Consider the following 12,725-nt stretch of genomic DNA (forward strand, 5'->3'; position numbering starts at 1 on the left):
CCTCTGTTCCTCACAACCCTTTATCTACTTCAGGTGCTCAGGGCCCTTACGCTCTCTCCTACAGCTCTACTTGGTTCATTTTCTATTTCTGTGCAGATATGATTAGGAGAGGTTTTGTCGGGACAGTGACAGATGGGAGGGAAGAAGGTCCCCCCATCGTCCCTCCCTCTCTTTCTCTAACCACGCCACACCTGTGTTCAAAACCCTCCAGTGTTTCTCAGCACAGAGTAAAAGTCAAAGCCCTTCCAGTGGCGAGGGGCCCCAAGCTCACCTCTGCCCCGTACCCTCACCCTGGGCCGGCTGCCCTGGCCTCCCCAGCCTCCCTGGTATTACTGACCGAGCCAGGCATTCCTGCCCCAGAGCTTCGAGTTCCCTCTGCCTGGAACGTGCTTCCCCCAGCCAGATGCACAGCTGGTTCCTCACCTCCTTGGGTCTTTCCTGCAGTGTCACCTTCTCAGTGTGGCCTTTCCTGGCACCCTGCCTAAAACTGCCAACTCCTCTTCCCTATCCCACTTCTCTGCTTGATTTTTCTTCTTGGCATTTATGACCTTCTAACACACCCCTCCATATTTTACTCATTTTTCAAAGCACACCATTCAAAGGGGGAAGGCAGTACAAATGGGAGCCTAGGGAAGAAGAAGGTGGCTCTGGCCTGCCTGTTACGCTTCTCAAAAGGTAGTGTGCCCTGGACATTTCCTCTACCAGAGCCCAAACCTGCTCCCGAGGGCCCGAAGTGGAATGCAAGCTCCATAGGGCAGAGATTTTGGTCTGTTTGGGTCGCACTGCATGCCCAGTGCCTACACAGTTATCTAAGACATGATCAGTGCTCGACAGTACTTTTAAATAAATGGATAAAGGGAGAAAGGAATAAACAAACAAACAGAGGGACTTCCCTGGCGGTCCAGTGGTTAAGACTCTGTGCTTCCACTGCAAAGGGCGCAGGTTTGATTCCTGGTAGGGGAACTAAGATCCTGCATGCCTCGCAGTGCAGCCAAAATAAATAGATAGATAGACAGATAAATCAGTTAATTAAATAAATAAAACCAATAAACTGAAATACTTGCCTGGGGCAAAAAACAACACAGCCACCTCTGTAATGCTCCACACCGGATAACCTGGGGCTAACTCTGGGTAAAAATGCCCTACAGAGAAATGCCCATCACTGAGCCCCCTGCCATGTGGAGCCCACTGTGGGCACCCACCTGGTGACAGTGGCCACCTGTTGGCTGGAGAGCACCGGAAATGTTCAGCCTTGTCCCTCCAGTACAAGGGCAGTGAAGAGGGACTTTCACCACCAGGCATTTCAAAACAGCTGCTTTGCTGAAGGTATTTAGAAATATTTCATCCTTTTCCCAAGACATTTTTTTTTTTTAAAAAAAGGAAAATAAACACATCTGAAATCCTTTCTAAATATCCTGCCGTTTAAGTAATTGCTTACCAGGACATTCAAAAATAATTAAATCTCAGTCTTGTATTTTTGCTGCAGTCTCTCTCTTAGTCTCCCACTTTTAAAACCACACAAAGATGCCAAATAAATCTATCATGTTTGAAGGGGTTTCTGTTATTTTTAGGGTCAAGGTACCATACATTTTCAATGTTTAAAAACAAAGGCCCTTAAAAAATTAAAAAACAAAACAAAACAAAACAAACAAAGGCCCTTAAAAATTTTAGAGAGATACATCATAAAAGAAGATACCTGGAGAGTTCCCCAGTGGCCTAGTGGTTAGGATTCCAGACTTTCACTGCCGGGGCCTGGGTTCAATCCCTGGTCGGGGAACTGAGATCCAGCCACAGGGCGCAGCCAAAAAAAAAAAAAGAAGAAGAAGAAGATACATAGATGGAAAGAGGCTCAACATCATTCATCAAGGAATTACAGATTACAATTACAAAAAACTACAATGAGATTCCACCACATACCACTGTCAATTCCAGGTGTTGCCAAGGATGTGGACACCCAAATACACTGATGGCAGGAGTATAAGATGGTACAACCACTGTGAAAAAGTTTGACAGTTTCTTTCAAACAAGTGACCCAACAACTGCATTCTTAAGCTTTACCCATGAGAAATGAAAACATGTGTTCATACAAAGATGTGTGCATGAATGTTCAGAGTATTATTCAAATTAGCCAAAAAACTGAAAACAACCCAAATGTCCATCAACAAGAAAATGGACAAATTGTGGTAGTCCACACACAGAATATATTCAGTAATAAATAATAAATTTCTGATATATGCAATAATGTGGATGAATCTTACATTATGCTAACAGAAGAACCGTGTATTGTATGAAATCCAGGCAAAACTAATGTACATGACAGACAACAGATCAATGGTTACCTGGGGTGGGAACCCTGGGGAGGGAACTTTTCTGGGGTGATGAAAAAGTCTTGTATCTTGACTGGAATGATGGTTTGTCAAAACTCATTAAACCATATACTTACAATGGTACATTTTATTATATGTAAATTATACCTCAATAATATGATATTAAAATTTTTTTTAAAAAACAGAAAAAAAGGGCTTCCTTGGTGGCGCAGTGGTTGAGAATCTGCCTGCCAATGCAGGGGACACGGGTTTGAGCCCTGGTCTGGGAAGATCCCACATGCCGCGGAGCAACTAGGCCCGTGAGCCACAACTACTGAGCCTGCGCGTCTGGAGCCTGTGCTCCGCAACAAGAGAGGCCGCGATAGTGAGAGGCCCGCGCACCGCGATGAAGAGTGGCTCCCGCTTGCCACAACTAGAGAAAGCCCTCGCACAGAAACGAAGACCCAACACAGCCAAAAATAAATAAATAAATAATTCTTTAAAAAAAAAAAAAAAAAAAACAGAAAAAAAAATAAGACCTTTTAACTGGATTAGGGGAAAAGACGAGAAGTGTGTTAATCAGCTGTGTCCTCCTAGAAAAGAAAATGATTAAACTGGATGCCTTAAATTGGCAACAACTTGGGCTTCCCTGGTGGCGCAGTGGCTGGGAATCCGCCTGCCAATGCAGGGGACACGGGTTCAAGCCCTGGTCCAGGAAGATCCCAAATGCCACGGAGCAACTAAGCCCGTGTGCCACAACTACTGAGCCTGTGCTCTAGAGCCTGCGAGCCACAACTACTGAGCCCACACGCCTAGAGCCCGTGCTCCGCAACAAGAGAAGCCACCGCAATGAGAAGCCCGTGCACTGCAACGAAGAGCAGCCCCCGCTCACCACAACTAGAGAAAGCCCATGTGCCACAAGGAAGACCCAACACGGCCAAAAATAAATAATAAATAAATTAATTAATTTAAAAAAAAATCGGCAACAACTTTTAAACCATGATCTAATAACAGCTAGCACTTGTTGCTTGCTTTCTGTGTGCTAGGCACTACTCTAAGTGCTCTACTTAGATTATTCTATTTAATCTTCACAAACACTTTACAAGACAATACTATTATTGTTTAAGTCTAGACAATTACACTCAAGTACAGAGAGGTTAAATAACATAGCTAAAAAGAGATAGAGCCAGATTCTGAATCTAGACCCCTCACACCAGAGATACTGTTAGACTCTTAGCCACTGCTTTCTATCTTTCAGAGAACTTCAGTGAGATTAACATCAGAGTAAACCAAGTTTCTATTATTTATGATATCAAGTAAAACTGAGAGTAAAAGTCTAAAATAGCTAGTTTGGCAACACTCAACAAAGTATATTGGACCCATTTTTTCCCCAAATTTTTATGAAATCATCTTGGTTCCTTTACAAGTTTATTTCCTAAATAAGTTTGTCTAGGGACTTCCCTGGTGGTCCAGTGGGTAGGACTCTGTGCTCCCAAAGCAGGGGGCCTGGGTTCGATCCCTGGTCGGGGAACTAGATCCCGCACATATGCTGCAACTAAGAGTTCGCATGCTGCAACTAAGAAGCCCTCACGCCGCAAGAAGATCCCACGTGTTGCAACTAAGACCCGGCTCAGCCAAAATAAATAAATACATAAATAAATAATTTTTTTTAAATGTTCGTCTATTTTTATTTGTCAAGGTAGATAGGATATTACTTACTGAATCAAAGACTAATCCCTAAGAGGCTGTATTTTACCTCTAGTGCAGATTCCTGCTTATAGATGCAGCCTCCTGCCTCTGTTAAGAAGGGTGTGGTCAGGGTCTGGTAGCCAACAGTGAAGAAAATAGAATTGGTCAATGCAAAGGAAAAAAGCAATAAGAGGAAAGAGTAAGCAATCACAGGATCAGCTAAGAATATTTTTCAATGTGCCACATATATTCAGGCGTCACAAGTACACCTTCCCACTGTTCAGAGTTGAACAAAATGAGCTTTCACATGGTCTAATGCTCTAGTGTTTTTTAAAATGTAACTTTGGGAATTGTTGGCTGTGTACTCTCCCACTTTTATATACTAATCATATAGTAATATTAATATGTAATGCAGTTGGGACTTCCCTGGTGGTCCAGTGGTTAAGACTTGACTTTTGGAACACATTTCTTCTAAGAAAGGGGAAAAAAGTTGAAGTTACTAACATTCCATTCAACCAGTTTTAAATGCATTCAAGGCTGACAACCAAGGAGGCAGCAGGATGTGTGACAGAGAAGGGCCCTGACCCAGAAGGCCTGGGTTCAAATCTCACACCACCACGTGCTGCTCTGTGATCCTGGGCAAGTCATTTAATCTCTCAGAGCCTATTTTAGGATTTCCAAAATGGCTTTAAGCAGAACTACTTTATAGGGGTATTTTGGACACTATAAATATATTTGAAATCAATGTTCATTAATATGAATTTGAGTATTAGTTTCTTCATTTGTCAAGTCAGGGGACTGGATAAGATTCTTTCGTTCTTTAGACCTCTAAAATTCTAGCTCTATAGCAGCATTCTCCAAAGTGTGCCCCATGGAACCCTGGCTCTATGGACTATTAGGTGTTACTAGAAATAAAAAGGTCCTTTTATTTATTTATTTATTTTTGGCTGTGCTGGGTCTTCGGTTCGTGCGAGGGCTTTCTCTAGTTGCGGCAAGTGGGGGCCACTCTTCATCGTGGTGCGGGGACCGCTCTTCATCGCGGTGCGCGGGCCTCTCACTATCGCGGCCCCTCCCGTTGCGGGGCACAGGCTCCAGACGCGCAGGCTCAGCAATTGTGGCTCATGGGCCTAGTTGCTCCGCGGCATGTGGGATCTTCCCAGACCAGGGCTCGAACCCGTGTCCCCTGCATTAGCAGGCAGATTCTCAACCACTGCGCCACCAGGGAAGCCCTAAAAAGGTCCTTTTGGTCTTATTATGGGTGTCTTCTTATGCCAGCCCAAGCATACATGACTTGCCCAAAATTACACAGGCAGTGGCAGGGCCAGAACTAGAATCCATATGCCTGGCTCCTGGCCCCCTTGGGAATGGCGACTGAATGAACAGACTACAGACTGTGAGCACACAATCTACTCTTCCATTAAAACAACTCTGAAAGTGACGTGTATCTTCCTAATTGCTAAATCTAAGATCTAGCCTCATTCCTCAGGTTCCCGCACCTCTGCAGAAGCTGTGATACTACTGACTCACCAGGTCCAAGTCCCCTGGTCCACCCTGGCTCCTCCACCCCACAGGGATCCCTGACTGGCTCCCACCTGCCCACTCAGACTCTTTTGCCTCTTCCTGTCCCTTCTGTATATGTCTGGCTTCCACTCCTGAACACTCTTAAAATACACATCTCCAGCTCGATATCCTGCCAGCAATTCAAACACAGCTTGTTCAAAAACAAATGCACTACCCTCCCCACTGCCACCCCAGGTCTCCTGCTGAGTCCTCTGTTTCCGCAAACCCATCAATCACGCCCCAAAACATCCAAGGCCAAAACTTTGGGATTTGGGGTTTTTTTCCTTTTTCTTCTTTTCAGTGCCTTCAGTTGCCAAGTCCTCTAGGTCCACAAAATCTCCCCAAACCATGTCCTTCTTTGCACGTCAACTTCACAGGCCCGGATGAACTTCTTTTACCTCTCCTGGGCTAAACCAATACTTCCCTAACTGATCCACTCCAAGCCATTGCTGCCAACTCAGTCATCTGCAAGCACAGATCCAGTGATGCCCCTCTCCTGCCCAAAAACATTCCATAGCGCCCACGGTATATATGATTAAAGTAGGTGTCACCTTGTTTTCTATAATGTAACCAGTTTTCACTTCCTGTGCCATTTGCCAGTACTCCCTGGGCATGCTCTGTGCTTCCGTGGAAAAGGGATTGTACCTGCTGCTCCCAGGCCCCCTCAGCCTGGTCTCTTTAAAGCCTCTGCTGGAGCCATTCTCCACCCAGAATGCTTTCTCCTCTCAGGCCCCCCTCAGTTCATGACAGCCACTCCCTCCAGCAGCCCTCCTGACTCCCCTGGGCCAGATGTGCTTTCTTCTACCTCTGAGCCCTCCTAGCTTTGCATTGTATCTTTCTAATAGTCTGTATTTCCTACCTGACTTGCTTTTTTATCACACACGGCCCTACTGGAGGGAATGAGTGTGTCTCATTTACTTGTGCATAACAGGTGTTCCAGAGACACTTAATGGATGGAATTGAAAAAGAAAACAGATTCCTGCCCTGAAAACTTGAACTAGAAGCATCCACACCCACTAGCCGGACAACTACTTCCTCAGCAAACAAGTTGATCAAACAGACACCTAATTCCTGTCAGGCTTGGCAAAAAAGGAACTGACTTCAGCCCTTTCTGTAAACAGTGATCTGTGGCATACCGCTGTAGGATTTTGCTTAAATTTTAATGTTAAAATAATTTTAGATTTACAGTAAGTTGCAAAGATAGTACAGTGAGCTCCTGTATGCCCTCTACCCAAATTCCTCTAATGCAATATTAGAGTACATTTATCAAAAATGAGAAATTAACATTGATACACGCACTTACCAAATACTTTATCAGGATTTCCCCAGTTTCTCTACTGATGTCCTTTTTCTGTTCTAGGATCCAATCCAGGATACCACATTGCATTTAGCGCGCTGTAGTTTTAAGGCTCATAATTAGCAGAAAAATATAGAAAAAATAATAATAAAGGAGGAGATGAGAGAGGTAGAAAGAGTCTTTCAAATCTGTTCCTTATTTCTACAATATCAGATGAGGCCATTCAACTAGCAAGAGGGGAAGGAGCCAGTTTACCAGCTTGCGCATAACCTGCCGAGTTTCTCGAATTTGCGCAGCCCCGGACCCTCTCCACTGTCCTTGGCGGGTGAGGAACCAAGAGCGGGGCTACGAGAGCTGGACCCCAGCCGCCTCGCGCCGCCCCCGTTCCTCCACCCCCTTAGCGCGCTCACCGGACGCCGAGACTCCAAGCCGCGCGAGCCGCCACTCCTCCAGCCACGTGACCGCGCTGCGCTGCCCCAACCGGAAAGGCGGGCGTAGTGGCCCGGGTCCCGGCACCGCCCCCTGGCTCTGCGCCAGAGCCGGAGCTCACGTGATTAGGGGGCGGCGCTGGTAGCTCTGTCTGACTTAGAAGCCGGTAACGACACCAGCTGTGCGCAACCGAGTTATAAATAATAGCGCGAGACCTAGAAAAACAGGGTGAGGCCGTGCGTGCGTCAATGGAGGTAAAATTAGCTGGTTCAAATATTAAGCGTCTAGGAATCGAGTAAGAGAAAGATGGAGCTGAGCTGGAGCGGCGGCTCTTGAAAAGCAGGCTTTCAGAGCTAAGGAATGAGGGGGCCTTCTAGGCCAGAGGAAGTGCTGGGGCAAAGGCCAGGCGGTGGGAAGGAGCCAGAGGGCAGGGCCTGGTGGGCCTGGAAAGCTGCTATACGGGCCACCCATTCCTGTGAATATACGGCGAAAGGCCCTTTTAACCCCTCCCAAAACGTGCTGGGTCATTAGCTTCACCTGGTGCAATGATTTTGGTACTATTCCCTAATACCCAACATCCTTGAAATAACTGAAGGTATTTTGTAGTGGTCAAAAACTTGACCAGATTTAATGATTACTCTGGATTAGAAATAAACTAATGCCAAAGAAAATTCAGTTAACAATGACATTAAGAAGAAAAATAGGGAATTTTATTGGAGCCAAACTGAGGATTATAACCCAGAAGACAGACTCTCAGAAAGCCCTGAGAACTGTTCCACCTGTTAGAAGTCCAAGACACAATTATATGCATTTTCAAGACGGAGGATCTTACATGGAAATGACATACTGATATTTTACATAAAGTTCACCAAAGATACATAGCCCAGGTAAGCACGTGCAAAGCGAGCAGCAAGGCACCATGACCCCCTACAGAGCTGCTCTTCTTTTAGGAAGTTACATGGCTAGCATCCGAAGAAAGGGAAAAAATTGATCTCTACGGTGGAGCATGCGCTCCCATCTTTGAGGAGCTCTGGTTAATGTTTAATGCAGATGCACGTGCACATTAGGGAGGGAGGAGGCCCAAAGGGACACACAGAGAGAATTTGATGTTTAATTTTTCTTGTCCTGCCTTAAAGTATACATTTTATTTCATCACTAGTAAACCCTTTTCTCGCAGTAACAAGCTTCTTAATCTTCCTCTTCTGCAAATCCATAACCATCCATTTCCCCAAAGTAAAGATACCTAGATATGAGGAAAACGAGACTTAGAACTGAGGCTTTAATTTCTCCTGATTATGAGCATACTAGAAGCTCAGGGATTTAGATTACCATAAAAGATCAATATGTTTATAACTTTAAAGCCAGTTTGCCTGCTGTCTTGTTTAGTGTGATGAGCATATTCAGTAGCTTTACAAACTGCAAATAATTTTTCTTCACTTAAAACTGTGACTTAACTATTTAAAATAGCAGTCTTTAAAATTTTTCAAGTCTCTCCCCCTAAAAAAAAACTTAAATAACTCTGTTTTCTTTGTCAGAACTTCTCCAGAATGCAGAACTTTGATTGCATGCATATAAAATTTATTATGAAACATTTTGAACTAATGTGGTATGCAGTTAAGTTTGTGGTTTATTTTTTGTGTATGGAGGTACATCATTTGTTGAAAGATTATTATTTCCCCCATTGATTTGTCTTTGCACCTCCATCAAAAATTGCCCCTATATGCGTGGGTTTATTTCTGGACTCTATTCTGTTCCATTGATATGTGTTCATCCTTCCACCAATACCACACTGACTTACTTTACTCTTTATAGCATATCTTTAAATCAGTTACTGTAAGTCTTTTAACTTTGTTCTTTTTCATCATTGGTTATTCTAGTTCCTATATGTTTCCATATAAATTTTAGAATCAGCTTATCAATTTTTACTTTAAAAGAGTATGCTGGCACCTAAGTGTCCATCGACAGATGAATGGATAAAGAAGATGTGGCACATATATATGATGGAATATTACTCAGCCATAAAAAGAAATGAAATTGAGTTATTTGTAGTGAGGTGGATGGACCTAGAGTCTGTCATACACAGTGAAGTAAGTCAGAAAAACAAATACCGTATGCTAACATATATATATATGGAACCAAAAAAAAAAAAATGGTTTTGAAGAACCTAGGGGCAGGATAGGAATAAAGACGCAGATGTAGAGAATGGACTTGAGGACATGGGGAGGGGGAAGGGTAAGCTGGGACGAAGTGAGAGAGTGGCATGGACTTATAAATACTACCAAATGGAAAATAGCTAGTGGGAAGCAGCTGCATAGCACAGGGAGATCAGCTCGGTGCTTTGTGACCACCTAGAGGGGTGGGATAGGGAGGGTGGGAGGGAGACGCAAGAGGGAGGAGATGTGGGGATATATGTATACGTATAGCTGATTCACTTTGTTATAAAGCAGAAACTAACACACCATTGTAAAGCAATTATACTCCAATAAAGATGTTAAAAAAAAAAGTATGCTGTGATTTTGCTTGGGATTGAATTTATAGATCAATTTGGAGAAAACTGACATGTTAATAATATTTATGAGTCTTGAAATTCATCAACATGGTATAGCCATCCGTTTGGATCTTTGATTTCTCTCATTTGAATTTTCTGCATGCAGATCTTGCACATATTTTGTTAGATTTATACCTAAGTATGTAATGCTTTTTGGTACTATTGTAAATGGTATTGTTGTTTTAATTTTAATTTCCAGTTGTTTGTCACTACTATATGGAAATGCAATTGATTTTTGTGTATTGGTCTTGTATCCTGCGACCTTGCTAAACTCAGTTATTCAAGTAGCTTTTGTGTGGTTTCTCTTTGGAATTTCTGCATAAATAATCATGTTAATTGAGAATAGCTTATTTATTCCTTTCAGCTCTTTTATTTATTTTCTTGCTTAATGCACTGGCTAGGACTTCCAGGAAGACCAATTTGCTTTTTATTTGCTAGTCTTGCTTAACAAATTATATTTTTCTAATCTCCCCTTCCATAAAAATAAACCCCTTAAAAAATAAACCTCTAGATGGATTTCAGGGACCTGTGAATCTTTGAAAAATATAAGCAACATTTTATGTTAGTATGTATATCTGTATTTCCTTGGAGGAAGTGGGTTCATAGCTTACATCAGACTGCCATAGGGATTTATGTCATCAAAAGGATTAAGGAATAAATTTTAAGTAAAAGCGTAGGTATAATTTTCATGATCTTGTTTTTCACATATGCAGCAACCAAAGTTATTAAGAACAGTGTTTTTTGTTTTTGTTTTTACTTTGCCCTCTCCCCCGTTGATAGGAAAGAATAAATAGTTCTCTGCAGTTTTGACCCTTATCACTTTTGTGTTAAAGATAAACACAGATTTAAATGTTGGTAGGGATTGGTGGTAGGACATGCTTAGAATGCAGAAGAAATATAGCTCAAGTAGGGCCAATACCTTATTTCAAAGCCCGCAAAAATAAAAATATACCAAGAAGGGCATAAGGGAAAAAAATGACTAGTTATCCACACATCAAAGCTTATTATCTTAAGACACTCTTGAGAAACTGAATAAATCATGTTAAGAAGTCTCATTTAAAGAAATATAAAATGATTTAAAATTTGCCACACTTTTATCTCCTTAAGTTTGGTTTAAATCAGCCTATTTAAACAAAAAGTTAACAAGTAGGTTTGGATAAAACCAGAGACAAACAGTAAATAGGATTATTTTTAAGACCTTTTTCAAGCAACTATAAGATGTTAAAGCATTGACACTAGTTTCACATGAAAACCTAGGGCTGAAATTAATAAGTATATTAATATTTTTAAGATTCTCATAATGTATTAGATTCCATTATTTCCTTTCTGTTGAAGGAAAATCTTTATTATTATGAGCCAATGTTAGTGTTAGGATGGATAATTATTAGCAATCAGTTGACAAGCAAGAGAATTTAGTGAATCCCAGTAGTGAAAAGAATATTGTCTTTTCAAAACAGCCATTAGTGGGAATTCCCTGGCGGACCATTGGTTAGGACTCCATGCTTCCACTGCAGGGTGGGTGGGTTTGATCCCTTGTCAGGGAACTAAGATCCCACAAGCCACGTGGAAAAAAAAAAAAAAAAAAAGCAGCCTAGTACTACTAAAAATAACAAACACATATATGGTACTTAGTATGTGCAAAACACTGTTTGTTTCGTCCTTATAGTAGTCCTCTGAAGTAGTAGTTGTCCTCATTCTATATATGATTTGATCCCACGTAGTACTGGTAAAACCTTTGTGATAGTAACTACTAGTCTGGGTAAGCTTTCTTCTCCATACCCATCCTTCAAGGACCTGCATACTACGTCATGTATCCTTAATTTTTTTCTTTTATTCTCTTACTATGTTAGAACCTCCAGAAGGGCACGTATCACAATCTACTGTTTGTTTAAAGTGTCCATTTGCGTGTTTATCTTCTTTGTGTACTAGATTAAGATCATCTGGAGGTCAAGAATTTATCTTAGGAGGACTTCCGCACCACAGTGATTTGCATGGAGTCTACATTATAGGTAATCTGTGTTTATTAAAATGAACCTTTTAAATGTTATACTTGCATACAGTTTATCTTCCAGGAATTTACTTGATAAACCTGCTCATGTGCAAAGTTGCATACGCATTAGGCAGCACAACTCAGTGGGTAAGAGCCTAAGATGGAATCCTAACTCTGATAACTTTGCTGTGATCTTGAGTTAAGTCACTTAATCCTTCTGTGCCTTGGTTCCATCACCTGTAATGGCAATAATAATAATACCTACACCTCAGACAGTAGTCATGTGAATTAAGAGTTCACTTTTGAAATGTGTTTAAAACAGTGCCTGCCACATAGTAATATATGTGCTATTCTCTTTTTTTTTAATATTTTTTTATTGAAGTATAGTTGATTTACAATGTTAATTTTTGCTGTACAGCAAAGTGATTCAGTTATACATATATATATTCTTTTTTGTATTCTTTTCCATTACGGTTCATCACAAGATATTAAATATAGTTCCCTATGCTATTCTTTCTTATTATTCTTGCACCATTTGTAATAGTAAAAAGCTGGAAACAACCTAAATGTCCATCAATAGGGGACTCAAACAATGCAAAGATGCTCAACATCATTAATCATTAGAGAAATGTAAATCAAAACCAAAATGAAATATGACTGTACATCTACAGGATGGCTATTAGATGAACAGTAGCAAGTGTTGGCAAGGATATGGAGAAATTAGATCCCTAATACATGGATGGTAAGAATATAAAGTAGTGCAACCACTCTGGAAAAGTTTGGCATTTCCTCAAAATGTTAAACTCAGTTGCAATATGACCCAGCAGTTTCCTTCTTAGCTAAATCCAAGAGTTGAAAACATACATCCACACAAAAACTTGAACACAAATGTTCATAATTCATAAT

The 12,725-nt window shown here is 41.5% G+C and overlaps 1 protein-coding gene across 3 annotated transcripts in view; it reads right to left on the reverse strand.

Moving 5' to 3' along the window:
• Positions 1-7,304, reverse strand: part of CCDC125 (coiled-coil domain containing 125) — a 33,141-nt gene extending 25,837 nt beyond the window's left edge. Inside the window, exons 1-3 of one of the 3 annotated variants that reach the window (XM_036848116.1) lie at positions 7,263-7,295; positions 6,859-6,950; positions 1,697-1,777 (exon numbers count right to left, since the gene is read on the reverse strand). The gene's annotated coding sequence lies outside the window, so the exon portion shown is untranslated. Of the gene's footprint in view, positions 1-1,696; positions 1,778-6,858 lie in introns of all 3 variants that reach the window. The other 2 variants (XM_036848118.1, XM_036848117.1) reach the window with 2 other exon arrangements.
• Positions 7,305-12,725: the final 5,421 nt, after the last annotated feature.

The sequence above is a fragment of the Balaenoptera musculus genome, chromosome 3, assembly GCF_009873245.2.
Source record: "Balaenoptera musculus isolate JJ_BM4_2016_0621 chromosome 3, mBalMus1.pri.v3, whole genome shotgun sequence".
Taxonomy (NCBI): Eukaryota; Metazoa; Chordata; class Mammalia; order Artiodactyla; family Balaenopteridae; genus Balaenoptera; species Balaenoptera musculus.